Consider the following 12,453-nt stretch of genomic DNA (forward strand, 5'->3'; position numbering starts at 1 on the left):
TGCTTCTGTTGTTGGACTCCCTGGCTGTTGAATGTATTTCTGTTTGCAGGGTCCTGGTCCTTGGAGAGAAGTTTGAGCAGAGAAGGGTGGAAGATGGAGGCAGAGAGGATGGTGCAAGGTGTGTTTGTTCTGGAAGGGGGGTGGGGTGGGGTGACAAGTCCCTGGTGTACTGAGCTTCACGCTCCTGGGCCAGCGATGCTCCGGCAGGAGGTTGTGGCACCATGGGTGGCCCCTCTCTGTACCGGTGCAAGGCTGTGCTGGTGTACCTGGGAGTCCCGCAATTGCCTCGGTGTAAAGAATGGGAATCGTTCCCCTCCATTGTGGGCGATTTCTGGTCCTTTGAGCAGGGTTTGCTTCTGGCATGGGTGCAGATCTTGACTCTGTCTAGGCTCTAGCAGGGCAGAGGATTGGGTGTTTGCCTTGCTGATGCCATTACCACAGCTTCCTGCTTCAGTTCTGGGAATTGTCTGGGGGTATCACGGATGGCTTGGAGTCAACATCACTGCACTATTTCTGTCTCTGTCTCTTTTGTCCTTTTCTTTGCTCTTCCCAGAAGTGAAGGGGGAGGCCTGTGTGCGCACATGTAAATGGCCTCCCTTAGTTGGGAGGGGAGAGCTGTGAGACAGGTCTTGCTGCATCCTGTCAGCTTTGTGGGAGCTAAGTAGGGTGGTTTTGGGTGGAAGGGGCCCCTGCCGCCAGTGCTGTGAGGCCTGTGAGTTGTGCTGTTTTGTGGTAATTGCTGCTTTATCTGCAGCAGGGGGTCTTTTTACCAAGACTTTTGGGGCCGGGAGGAGAAGTGGAGATTGGGCAGAAGAAGAGAAGACATCTTGAAGTCATGAACCATGGAGCTGCCTGTCATTGGTGCGTGGAGCATGTGATGGGTGAGAGCTTGCTTTGGGGGAAGCTGTTGCTGCCTGGTTTTGCCTTGGCACATTTTGGTGAGGTTTTACTTGTGCATGTTCACAGGTGCTTGTGCTGTAGCTCTGTCGTGAGGAGCAGGGCAGGGGCAGTGACATGCTGAGGGCTGGAGAAGGAGCACCACAAAGATGGCTGTGGTGAGCAGTAGATGTTGGTGATGAGGATGTGTTCTCTGTGGTGGCCGTGTCCTGCAAACGGTCTGGTTGCTGTGAAGTAGATGTTTCCTCGGGTTGGATGTTGAACACCCTGCCCAGGCAGGCCGGAGGGAAGCCTTTGTGAGGTCTGAGTCTGTGGGTGAGGTGGGTTGGCTGCATCTGCCTGGGGCTTGGGGAGGACCTTCCGCCTACGTTTTGCTTTGCACCTATTTGTCGTCCGTGTTTTGGGCTGACAAGGCACGTGTGGTTTTTCCCCTGTCCCAGAGGCCTTGGTCAGGCGTGAAGTATGTGAGCCAGGAGAGTCGTACAGCACACACGCAGGATGGAGGTAGAAAAGGGATGGGGGAGTGGTTTGTGGGGAGGGGGTCGGGTGGTGGCTGTATGTTGTTTGGGGGCGGTGTGGGTGGGGTAGGACGGCCCTGGTTTGCGATAGCCTCCTGAGCTTTTTGCTTCCAGGGCAACAAGTCGAGCGGGGGGCTTTTTTGGCCAGGGCTGCTGTGAAATCTGGTGTAGGGCTGGGCCAGCCGGTCCGAGTCTGTCGGAGTCCACGTATAGGAGAAACGACGGATGTCTAAGGAGCTTGTGGGGCGTTTGATCCGGGCTCATCCCTGGCACTTGGGGTGCAGGCCTGGCCCCTCTCTGGGGTGTGTTGAGGGTGAGCTCTGGGTTTGCGTTCATGCCCCTGACTTGCTGTTGCTACAGGCCTCCCTTCAGTCTTGGGAACAGCGCTATGTCCTGTGTGCCTGGGGGTGTCACTGGTGTCTCTCTCTTTCTACCTCTTTGCAAAATGTCTGCAGCACTTGTTCTTTTTCTGCTCTTGTCAGGACTGGAGGGAAGGCTGTGGTGGGTTTTTTCCTGCCACCTAAAATGGTTTCCACCTCGGGGAGGGGTCTGACTGCACCCTGTGTGCCCTGTTTAGGCTGGGTGGGGGTATCGCCTTTGAATTCTCGGGGGTTGCTTTTGCCCTCAGGGCTGTGAGTCCCGTGTGCCGCGTGACTTTTCCTAATTTATTTTTGTTTTGGTGACATGTACGGGAGTCATCTGGCTGAGGCTCGAGGCTCCTAAGTGGGCATCGGGAAGAAGAGGTGGAGATATAGCGCCTGTGACCTGAGGAAGCTGGTGAAAGAAACGGATGTCGGCGCATTCGCTTTGCTGTTGCCCGGTGTGAGACTTCTGCCCGTGTGGTGGCCCTGGGCTGGAAGCCTTGCTGCGTGAAGCCTGCGATAGGTGAGATCTGAATCGGAGCGGTGTGAGACATTTGGTCCGTGGAAGTTGGGAGGTGGATTTGAGCGGGCTTGGGGGGAGCATCTCTTGGCCTCCCTCGGTGGTGCTGGTGACGGTCCTGTAGAGGGAAGGGTTGTGGGCTCCTGCCGTTGGTCACAGGGTGTATTTAGGGTTGTCAGACTGTGCTTGCCTGTGGCACTTGGGTGTTGGTCTTGCACTTCTAGGTTGTTTTGGGCCAGACAATTGGGTTTGTGTTGGCGTGCCTGTTGCTGTTGCGAGAGGGCCTTCGCAGTGCTGGGAATGGTTTGTCTGGTTTCTGCCTGTCTCATCTTTGTTCACTGTGCCTGAATTCACTGTTGCCTGTCTTTGCTCTTTGCCGGACTGAAAGGAGGGGACTTTTCTGTAGTGCTGAAGTTCTGCCCTCTTAATTGGGGGGGAAGTTCAGAGGGGTCTTAATGCTTCGTGTCTCCTTGGTGGGCATGTGGGGTGCTGTGTGCGCCCTACGTAGGGGGTGGGGGGGTGCTGTAGTCTCAGTGCTCTGCAAGTGTTAATAGATGTATTATTGTTTTGGGGATGGGAGGGTGCAGCTGTGTGTTGCTTTGCTGGCTCCTGTGGTGTGGGGTGAGGTGTTGGGTTCACGGTGAAGAGCCCCAGACCTGGTGCCATGGCCATGTTGGAGGAATCGGGAGGTTACTTGGAGTCGCCTTGCATGGAGTCCTGTGGCTGTGCCAGTCAGAGCTGGGAGACTTGTGGTGTGAGCTGTGTGGGGCATTGTTCCTGTTTTGCGGGGAGCTTTTTCCATGGGCATTTTTGTTGGTGTGGGGGGGCGGGGTTTTCTTCTGTTTTGATGTGTCTAGCTTTGCATTTGTATTTGAGGGGTTTTCTTTTTTTTCCCCTCTGTGTCTGTAGATGTTGGATTGCTGCTCCCTGTGTGTTGAGGAGGATGGGCTGCAATGACTGGAGGCCTGGAAAAGGAGCCGTGTGGCCAGGTACGGCGTGCATTTGACTCTCGGGGCTGGAGCCTCTCGGTAGCGGCTGCGTGGCGGAGCCTGCAGTTGCCTTGTCGAGGCGGCTTCCTGGCTGCAAGTGGAACAAATTGCCAGAGCCCAGCGGCTGGTGGTGTTGGGATGCGCGGTGTGTGTAGTGCTTGCCTTGCTTCCCTTGTGCTGAAAGTGTGTTCTGTGTTCTTGCCAGGGTCCTGGCCTGCATGGAGGGAAGTAGGTGAGAGGACTGCATCGTGGAAGAGCCGTGGGACAGTGTTGGATGACAGACACGGACCGGCCGGATGTTGCCCGCTACGTTGGAATGTCCCTTCTGTATTGGGATTCTGCGTGGGGGTGTGGGGTGGGTTTGGGAGTGTCCTCAGCTTTATGATCCTGGAGCCAGGGGTTTGCAAGTAGTATGTTTGGGTCAGTTTGTCTGTGCTGTGGGTGGACCTAGGGTGACCAGAGGTGAAATCCATTCCTGTGACCCTGTAGTTGGACGAGCACCCAGACACTTGCAGGAACCGCTGGGCAAGCAGGCCCAGAGCTTTCAACTGTTGAGCACAGCAATGCTGGAGCCAGCTAGCATGGAAGCAGAAGGGCTGGCCGGGCGCGGGGCCCGGGCTGCCTCTGTGGCTTCTGTGCTAGTGAGGTTGAGAATTGCAGTGCTGGGGGGTTGGAGGTTTTGGACCTGCTTGTGCAGGGTTCTTGTTGGTGTTGGGGTGCTGGTTCTGCTGGGTCAGAGCAATGGGTTTTATTCTGCCTGACTGCCATGTTTACCGTGTCCTGCAGGGCTGGGAGCCTGTCATAGCAGTGTGTGTTTGGCTGGGGCGGGGTGGTTGTCTGGTTTGGTCCCTGAGCAGTGTGGTGAGCATGTTTGTTATTACCCTGAAATAAAATAGTTTTCTGATAGCCTACTGTTAGGCTAACAATAATTTAGATTATTAAGAAGTATTAGCTTTGCAGTTGAATACAAGGCATGACCTGTGGCCTAGCAATGCCGCTGACCACAAGGCAGAATGATAGCTAAGCCTTTGCTTATGTTAAGTAATCATTTTAACTGTGTTGACTATTTTCTGAGTAAAATGCAGCAAGTGAATCTGTCTGTGTGCTGTAAACCAGATACAGCAAGGAACAAGGTAAGAGGAAGAAGGCATTGTTCTAAGTACAGTGATCGTGTCCTTAAGAAGTATCTAGTACTGTGCAAGTTTTTGCTAACATCATAATGTTACTGTTATTTAGGTTAGAAAATATTGTTGGAAAATCAATGTGACCTTTGTATGACCTTTGGTCAATGCTGGCTGATGCAACCTTGCAGTAAGATTGCCATGATCTGTCAATATAGGCGGGCAGACAAGGTGATTGGGCCCAACCGTGCGGGGTGAGCAAAGCCAAGCCATCTTGGTGATTTCCTCTGAGTTTTGCGCATGCGTTATGAAGGAGCTTATGGAACCAGAGTTTATAAATCTATGTGTTGAGTTGCAGTCGGGGGTCTCTCTGCCCTTACGAGGACAGGGGACCTTTGGTCGAATAAACTGAAAAGACCACACCCTCATCTCTTGCTTATTGGAGTCTCAGCTGGGAAACGAGCTCTGTTCGGGTTAAGAGAGTCTGCAGGTGTTCCCTTACCAGATTGGGAGCCTGGTCAGACAATTTCTCTCACAATTTGGCGAGCCAGCCAGGAGCACCCAGCTCGTCGCGTTGCCGCTGCCGCCTAAACCCAACCTCCGGCCGGCCGTAACAGAGGTGAGTTCACCACGGGAGTCTTGGGTTAAGGCTGCAGACACGGCGGGACGATAAGGTGACTCCTTCAATTTTACTGGCATGGTGTGGTCTTTTATATGTTGTGTATGTCTTGTCTAACGTGTTATAGGCCAGTCTGTTCTCCGGATCCTCAAACCTGGGCACACAGGCAATTTTAGTTAATTGCCCGTTCGACTCTTTTGAGCCGATAAATCTGTGTGGCGCGTTTTATGTCTCCATTCGTGCACTGAGGAACCGTCTCTGTTTCTGACCTTTTAACTGGATAAGTCCTCCAACCTGTTTGAGGCATCTTAGAGGCCTGCCTTTCCAGGTTGGTTAGGTCTAGGGCAGCCAAGAAAGCAGGGTTTTTGGGGAGCTTAATAGTATATCAGGTTATCTGGGAAAGGGATGTCCGCCAAGAATGACGATGGGACAGAAACAGTCAATTCTGGCTAGTAGTCCTCTTGGAGAATTGTTAAGCAACTGGAATAAGTTATCTGGACATGGCCAATTGAGTAAGAAGCGCGCTATAGCCTTATGTACTAGTGTCTGGCCCGGCTACACTTATAAAAACCCTGAACTTCAGTGGCCAGTGTTGGGATCCCTCAGTGTAGATAAATGAAGGTACCTCAGGGGGTTCCTAGAGGAACCCCATCCCCGACTAATGGATTATTGGTATCTCTGGTGTGATTTGATGGATTTAATTCTGCAGAGGAAAAAAAAAACTGATTACTTCTGGCCGCTCAACAACGTCTGTGGTGTCTTCTCCCCCTTATTCTCCCGCTATGCCACCATTGGTGACTAGGGGACCAGCCATAATAAACCCGGCCGCTTAGGCCGTGGCCCTTCTGGCACCTTTTACCCCTCCATCAGGCTCCTCTCCTCCCGTAACAGGAGTGTCAGGGTCTGTACCTGCCTCCTCGGAGCCTACTTTCAGTCCCATAGCAGGACATACTAGGTAGCGTTTGAATCAGGTCATACACCTGCTGTTGTACACATGTAATGACATCTGCACACCCCCATCACACATGCAGTCACGCCTGTTCAGAGTCCCTTACAGACACGCGCCTGCACAGAACCCCAAAACACACTGCGACATACACATGTGCCCCAACAGGTGTCCGTGACACACTTGCACACAAATGTGCATCCTCGCACACATGCATGTGCACAGTCTCACACACGCACCCAGAGCCCAGGTGCTTGTGACACGTGCATGCTCACACACACATGGAACTCAGGTGTCTGACACACATGCATATGTGCTCTCGCGGACACAGTCTAGCACACATGTACAGAACCCAAGTGTCTGTGGCACACAGGCAAGTACCCTGACATATTCACATTCACACACACACAAGCCCACATGGGTAGATATGAATCAACCTGCCCCCAATGATGTGTGCAATTATTGTAAACAATTGGGGCATTGGAGACGAGAACGCCCAAACTGCCCTAAGGGACTTCCCCCTTATGGAGGAAGAAAGGGGGGAACCCAGGGAAACAACCGGGCTGCCAGCACCGATCCTACAGATCCCTGGGTCCAGAGTTTGCAAGAAGATATAGATGACTCCCAGTGAAATAAGGGGGCGGCTCTTCCACACGATGTATTTAGGGGAATCTTCCTCTTTTGAGTATACCTGCGCCCCTTCATCCCCTTATGTACCACTTCAAATAGCAGGAAAATTTATAAATGTCTTATAGATAGAGGAGCAGATCTGTCCTCACTGGGAGAATCTCCAGAAAGGGCGGGAATTGCAGTCTCAGGATCTGAAAAGATTATGAGAGTAATTGGAAAATCTATGCAAGTGCCCCGTGGCACTGAAACACAAGTGCAGATAGGACCCTTGACCACTATTCATGCTTTCCTATTAGCTGAAGGAACTGTAGTGCACCTCCTTGGAAGAAATCTACTCTATAAACTACAGACCAGAAACCCTTCACCCTACTTACTCATGAGAATCAAGGCGTTGCTTCAGGTGTCTTAACTCAGCCATGGGGAGTTTCTAATCGTCCCATAGCATACTATTCTGCTCAGTTAGATCCTGTAGCAAGGGCAGCAATTCTCTGTCTTAGAGCAGTTGCTGCTGCCGCTGTGCTAGTTCAAAAGGCTCAAGATTTAGTGTTAGGACACTCTCTTGTGGTTGAAATATCTCATTCAGTGGAAGCTCTCCTACTACAGCACAACCTCTGCCAGCAGGGACCAACGCCCAGGCCGCTGAGCTAGCGGCACTCTGATGAGCATGCAAATTGGCCACAGCCTCCAGGGTCACTATCTATACTGACTCTCTAAATATGCTTTTAGTATCTGTCATGCGCTAGGACAGTCCTGGTGACAAAGAGGTTTTATCACGTCCTCTGATGCTGTAATCAGCAATGCCACGGAAGTCCAAGAACTGCTAGAGGCTGTCGTGTTACCAGGTGATATAGCGGTAATGCACGGTCCCAGACATTCCAGAGAAGATACTGACATCGCTAAAGGAAAGCATCTTGCAGATGCTGTAGCTAGAGCCGCTGCACTACAAACTAAAGGAAGTCTCCTTGCATCTCAAGTTGTTCTTCCACCCTTGTCTGTTATTTATGACAAAGTCCCAGCGGATGAAGTATCTATATGGGTCCAAAAGTGGGAAGCTGCGCAAGGAAAGGATGGAGTGTGACGTGTGCCAGACGGTAGACCAATTGCTCCTCGCACCTTGCTCCGAAGTCTGGCTCAGGATGCCCACAGATGCTGTCAGTTGGGAAAAGGAGAAATAGCAGAACAGGTCCTCTCCACCTGGTTTGCTCCAGGTATACATCTAGAAGCTGCCCGAATAACTCTGCAATGTTCAGAGTGCAGAGCCTTCAACAAATACAGAGGACACACAAAATTACAAGGGGCCCGACCGTGGGCCTATTTACCCTTTGAAAAACGACATGGATTTGCTCAAAGCTGTAAATTTCAAGCACTGCCTAGTAGTGGTAGATCAAGTAACAGGATGGCCAGAAGCTTTCCCCACTCGAGAAGCGGATTCAGTAGCAGTAGCCAAACCCGTATTAAAAGAAATCATCCCACATTTCGGCATTCCAGGAGGAATAAACTCTGACTGGGGAACTCACTTTACAGAAACTGTTTTAAAAGAAGTTTACAGAGTTTTTGGAATAATAACATACTTGCACGCACCCTATCGCCCTCTGTCCTCGGGTCAGGTAGAGAGTATGAATCAGAGTATAAAATCCCTTTTAGGAAAGATCTGCTCCTAAACCAAATTGAAATGGTCAGATGCTTTACCAAGGGTGCTGTTCGCTATAAGAACAAAACCCAAATGGCCTCTCAACCTTGTCCCCCTACGAGTTGTTGTTTGGTCACGCTCCTGTTATATAAGAGATGGGAAAATCTGCATGTTAGCTTACTCGGCGGAGATGAAGCTTTAATTAGTTATGTTTTATCCTTACAGGAGTCTCTCTAGTGTTTACACAGGTCAGCTGCTTTGGTTCAGCTGGTACCCCTGGACTGTAACCTTCACTCCTATCAATGAGGACTCTGAGTTTGGGTAAAACAGCATCGGTGAAAAACCGCCTCGGCCCAAGTCTGGGCAGGTCCGTACCAAGTTCTTCTTACTATACACGCTGCTGTGAAAATCGCCGAGAAAGAGGGCCGGATTCATCGCGGTCGCCTCAAACCTGGTATCGGCAAGTAATGACCGGTCAGCTGCTGTTCCGCCTTTATGGCTAGAAAGAATCGGAGAATCGTGGACCGTTCAGACTCCTTAATAGAAATGATACGTGTATTAAGCTTGCTTTGTATTATCTTTCTTGTTATACTTTGTGTTTGTATTTCACTGTGGATGCAGGGAAGGTTATAAGTTAATAATGGCATTTCACCGGGCTATCCTAACAGGATTATTGCTCTTGATGCATAAAACACCATGGCTATTTATGGGAAAGCGATACAGAACAGGAAGACCAGTGGAAAGATAATACTTACCTGATTTCCACTATAGCTATAGCACAGGCCCTAAAATTTGTCTAATGGTTGGATATGTGGTACACAGCCTCCTTCTACTAACTTTCCACCCTATCCTTTAATCTCTTGGGAAGGGTTTTTTTCTAATCCAGAGTGGGTTGATACGGATAGAGCTGGAATAAGTACCTGGCAGGACAATCCTTATTTTAAAGAGAGAGTACTTTCAGACATCATGTTATCTGCCCAGGTGTGTTGGGAAAAAAGTTAGTGTTATCTTACACATTGCAATCTGTTATCCTGTACTCCGCTGTACCATCTTCTTCCCTCTGGCCCCCCCCCCCCCCCCCCCCCCCCCCCCGCCTTATCTTATCTGACTTCTAGCTGCAGCTGGTACCCAGTACACAGACTTAATTTCTGCTTTTTTCTAACAAAATGGTTAGGGCACTTGACATAAGAAAATAGTTGGCTTAGAGATCATTCTGTCTTGTGGTCAGGAAAACTGCTAGGCCACAGGTCATGCCTAGTGTTTAGCTACGAAGCTAATACTATGTAATAATCTAAATTACCCTGAAATTAAATAGTTTTCTATAGTATACTGTTTACAAGAAAGACAAACTTGCCCATCACTCTGACTGTGAGGTGGAAGAGGTGCCAGGAGGATGTGTGGGGTCTGAGTTGTGCCTTGGTGTGTGCTTAGTTGGGTGAGAGGGGTGCGAAGCTGCCTGGGTGTGGTGGGATCGTGCTCTGCTCCCTTGCTTGTTTGCTTTGTTTGGTGATGTTTGTGTGTGTCCTTGTGTTGTTTGTTGTGAGGCTGGCAATGTTTTCTTCCTGGTGGTTTGTTTTGTACATGGCTGTTTGCTCACCTCCTGTCTACTGAGCTTTTTGTATGTAACATGTAGAGGAACTTGTGGGCCAGCCTGGAAAAATAAAATAAAGGAGAAATGGTTTTGGCACCTGCTGCATTGAGTTTATTTACTTTTTGTATTTATTACTTTTCTCGTGGGGGGCAGGGTCAGGGCTGGGTGCTCGTGTCCTGTGCGCGGCCAGGGGGGTCGCACGGGTCCGGGCAGGGGCGATCCCCGTGGCTGGGCCCTGGGTCCTCGAGGGGGGGGAGGGGTCGTGGGCCGAAGCAGGCCCTGTGGCCGAGGGCGGAGGCTGTGTTGCCGGTGCTCGCCCCGGTCCATCCCGGCTGCTCCCTCCCCCCCGTCCGGGTTTTCCGGGCGCTGCGAGAAGAGCGCGGATTCCTGCGCATGGCTGCATGGGGCTGGGGGGGGGGTGTCACGTGACTCGGCCACGTGCAAGCGGGCGGCGGTGGGGAGCGGCTCCGTGCGGTAAGTTTGGGTGGGGGGGAAGTGAGGCCCCCCCCCCGGTGGGTGCGGCGGCGGGGCCGGAAGCTGCGCGGGGCGCGTGGGGAGAGCCCCGGGGCCGGGGCGGGAGCAGATCGCGGCTCCGCGCGTGTCCCGCCCCGGCTCGTGGCCACTCGCTGTGCAGTGGGGGGAGACTCGGGGTCGCCGGTGGCCCCGCGCGTCTCCCGTGCTGCGCAGGTGACGGTCGTGCAGGCTGCTGGGGGCGCTCCCGGCGGCCGGAGCATCCGGCTCCACTTGCTTCGCTCTCCCGGCGGGTCCCGGCCGTGGGGGGGGGCGTGCAGCGGGTCGCGGAGCCCCGAGCTGACTGGCGCCCCCGGGCTCTGTTTCGGATCTCCTGTCCCGGGTGTGGTGCAGGGTGGGGAGCAGTGCACTTGCAGCTGCCAGCCTGCATCTGTGCCTGCCTGGCTTATACATGCGGGGGTCTTGTGCCCCGTGCTGTGCTTGGGAGTCCCCCCTTGCCCATCGAGCTGCCTGGGGCTCTGTTCTGCTCCCTGTCCCCGCCCTTTGGCTGCACATTTTTGCCTCGGATCCCATGCATGCCTGCCTGCAGCCTTGTCTGATACTTTCCCTCTGGTGGGGCCTGAATGCTGGTGTGTGTGTGTGTGTGCACGCGTGCTTGTGTGTGTGTGCGCGTGCTTGTGTGCGTGCATGCACATGCATGGGCTGTTGTCCCCAAAGGACAGTGAGTTCATGCCTGGTGCGCTTGTGGCAGTAAAGACAGAGGGGTGAAGGATCCAACTTAATCTTTATTTCTGCACAGAAAGCAGAGCTTGGCAATCGTTTGCAAAGGAAGCACACCCACCCAAGTGGGTATCAGCCTTATATACTAGCCTTACACACTGTACAGTCACTAGAGGTTGCCTCTTTTGGTCCATGCGCACTTCGCCCCCTAGGTACAGACTACCCCTAGCCAGCTGAACTGGGCTTCCTAATAGGTAATTTGCTCATGTAGCACCTGGTATTCAGCCAGCCTAGCAAGCAACCCCCCTTTCCAACTCCCAGCAAGTAACCCCCCTTCCAACTTTCCCCGGACTTTGTTGATACAGCTTTTCCTACTAGGAGGCCAGCAATTAGCAACTAAGCAACAAGCGATCTCCCCCTGCCTAAACAACCTACTCTATGCCCTTGGTTAGATAGATACTTTTTGAAAAGATACAAAGCTGTTCCCGAAGTAGAAAATGGATAGTGAAAGTTCAGGGGTGCTTCTCAGGGCTGCCCGAAGGAACGTGCAGGGAGCTGAAAACCTGGGTCCTGGCATATTGCAGTTTAATAAAACACAGCTCTGGTTTGTTTGGCTTGTTTGACACTGGACCGAGCACCGGACACCACAGAGACCGACGGCGAAGGTCATATATTTGCACTTGCTTGCCCCGCTTCTGTTCTGTTACCCAACCTGTCCCTGCTGCCCCCCACCAGTTGCCCCCTTTGTCCTGCTGCTTGCCTTGACCTGTGAACTTGGCCGGTTTTGGCCGCTTCATTTTTTGCACTAAGCCAGCCAGCCTGTGGCCTGTCCATAACGTGTGCCTTTTTAAGGCCCGTTTATTTTATCCCTGTAACCCTCTGCAATGCCCTTTAACACCCTGCCCCTTGTCCCTTTCACTCCTTGTTCCTTACTGGCAGTGTCCCTTGGCTCTGTAAAGTGGAAGAGCTGTTTAACCACCAAGGCCTTTAGCTTCCCTGCTGTTTAACTGCAAGGTCCCTGCAGCCCGCACTTGTTCTGCCTCAAGCTACCTGTATCTGCTGTCAAGCCCCCTGCTGCCTTAACCTGCCTCTTGCCCCTGCAAGCCCCCATCTTTGCCCCTCAAGCCGGCTGCAGGCCCCTGCATCTCCTCTCAAGCCCCTGCTGCCTTAAGCTGTGTCTGGGCCCCCTGAACGTCCCTGCATCCCTCACTTTTTTTGCCTCAAGGTTGCTGCATCCCCCCTTGTGTACCCTCTAGCCCCCTGCACCCCCCCTCTTTGCTCTTCCAGCCTCCTGAAGTCCCCTCAAGTTTGCTGCTGCCTTAACTCCGCTCTGGCTCCCTCAAGCTCCCTGCATTCCTCCTGTTTGCCTGTCATGTCCCCTGCATCCCCTGTCTTTCCTCTTGAAGCCTTGTGCATGCCCTGTCAAGCCGCCTGCTCTC

The 12,453-nt window shown here is 52.5% G+C and overlaps 1 long non-coding RNA gene across 40 annotated transcripts in view; it reads left to right on the plus strand.

Annotated features, from left to right (window-relative positions):
• LOC132251241 (uncharacterized) overlaps positions 1-9,919 on the plus strand; it is a 43,348-nt gene extending 33,429 nt beyond the window's left edge. For 32 of the 40 annotated variants that reach the window (XR_009463170.1, XR_009463199.1, XR_009463185.1 and 29 more), the window contains 7 exons: positions 50-118; positions 755-861; positions 967-1,055; positions 1,338-1,401; positions 1,530-2,300; positions 3,207-3,286; positions 3,492-9,919. This is a non-coding gene — a long non-coding RNA (uncharacterized LOC132251241). Of the gene's footprint in view, positions 1-49; positions 119-754; positions 882-966; positions 1,056-1,337; positions 1,402-1,529; positions 2,301-3,206; positions 3,287-3,491 lie in introns of all 40 variants that reach the window. The other 8 variants (XR_009463177.1, XR_009463201.1, XR_009463200.1 and 5 more) reach the window with 6 other exon arrangements.
• The last annotated feature ends 2,534 nt before the right edge of the window (positions 9,920-12,453 follow it).

The sequence above is a fragment of the Alligator mississippiensis genome, chromosome 6 (genome assembly GCF_030867095.1).
Source record: "Alligator mississippiensis isolate rAllMis1 chromosome 6, rAllMis1, whole genome shotgun sequence".
NCBI lineage: Eukaryota > Metazoa > Chordata > Crocodylia > Alligatoridae > Alligator > Alligator mississippiensis.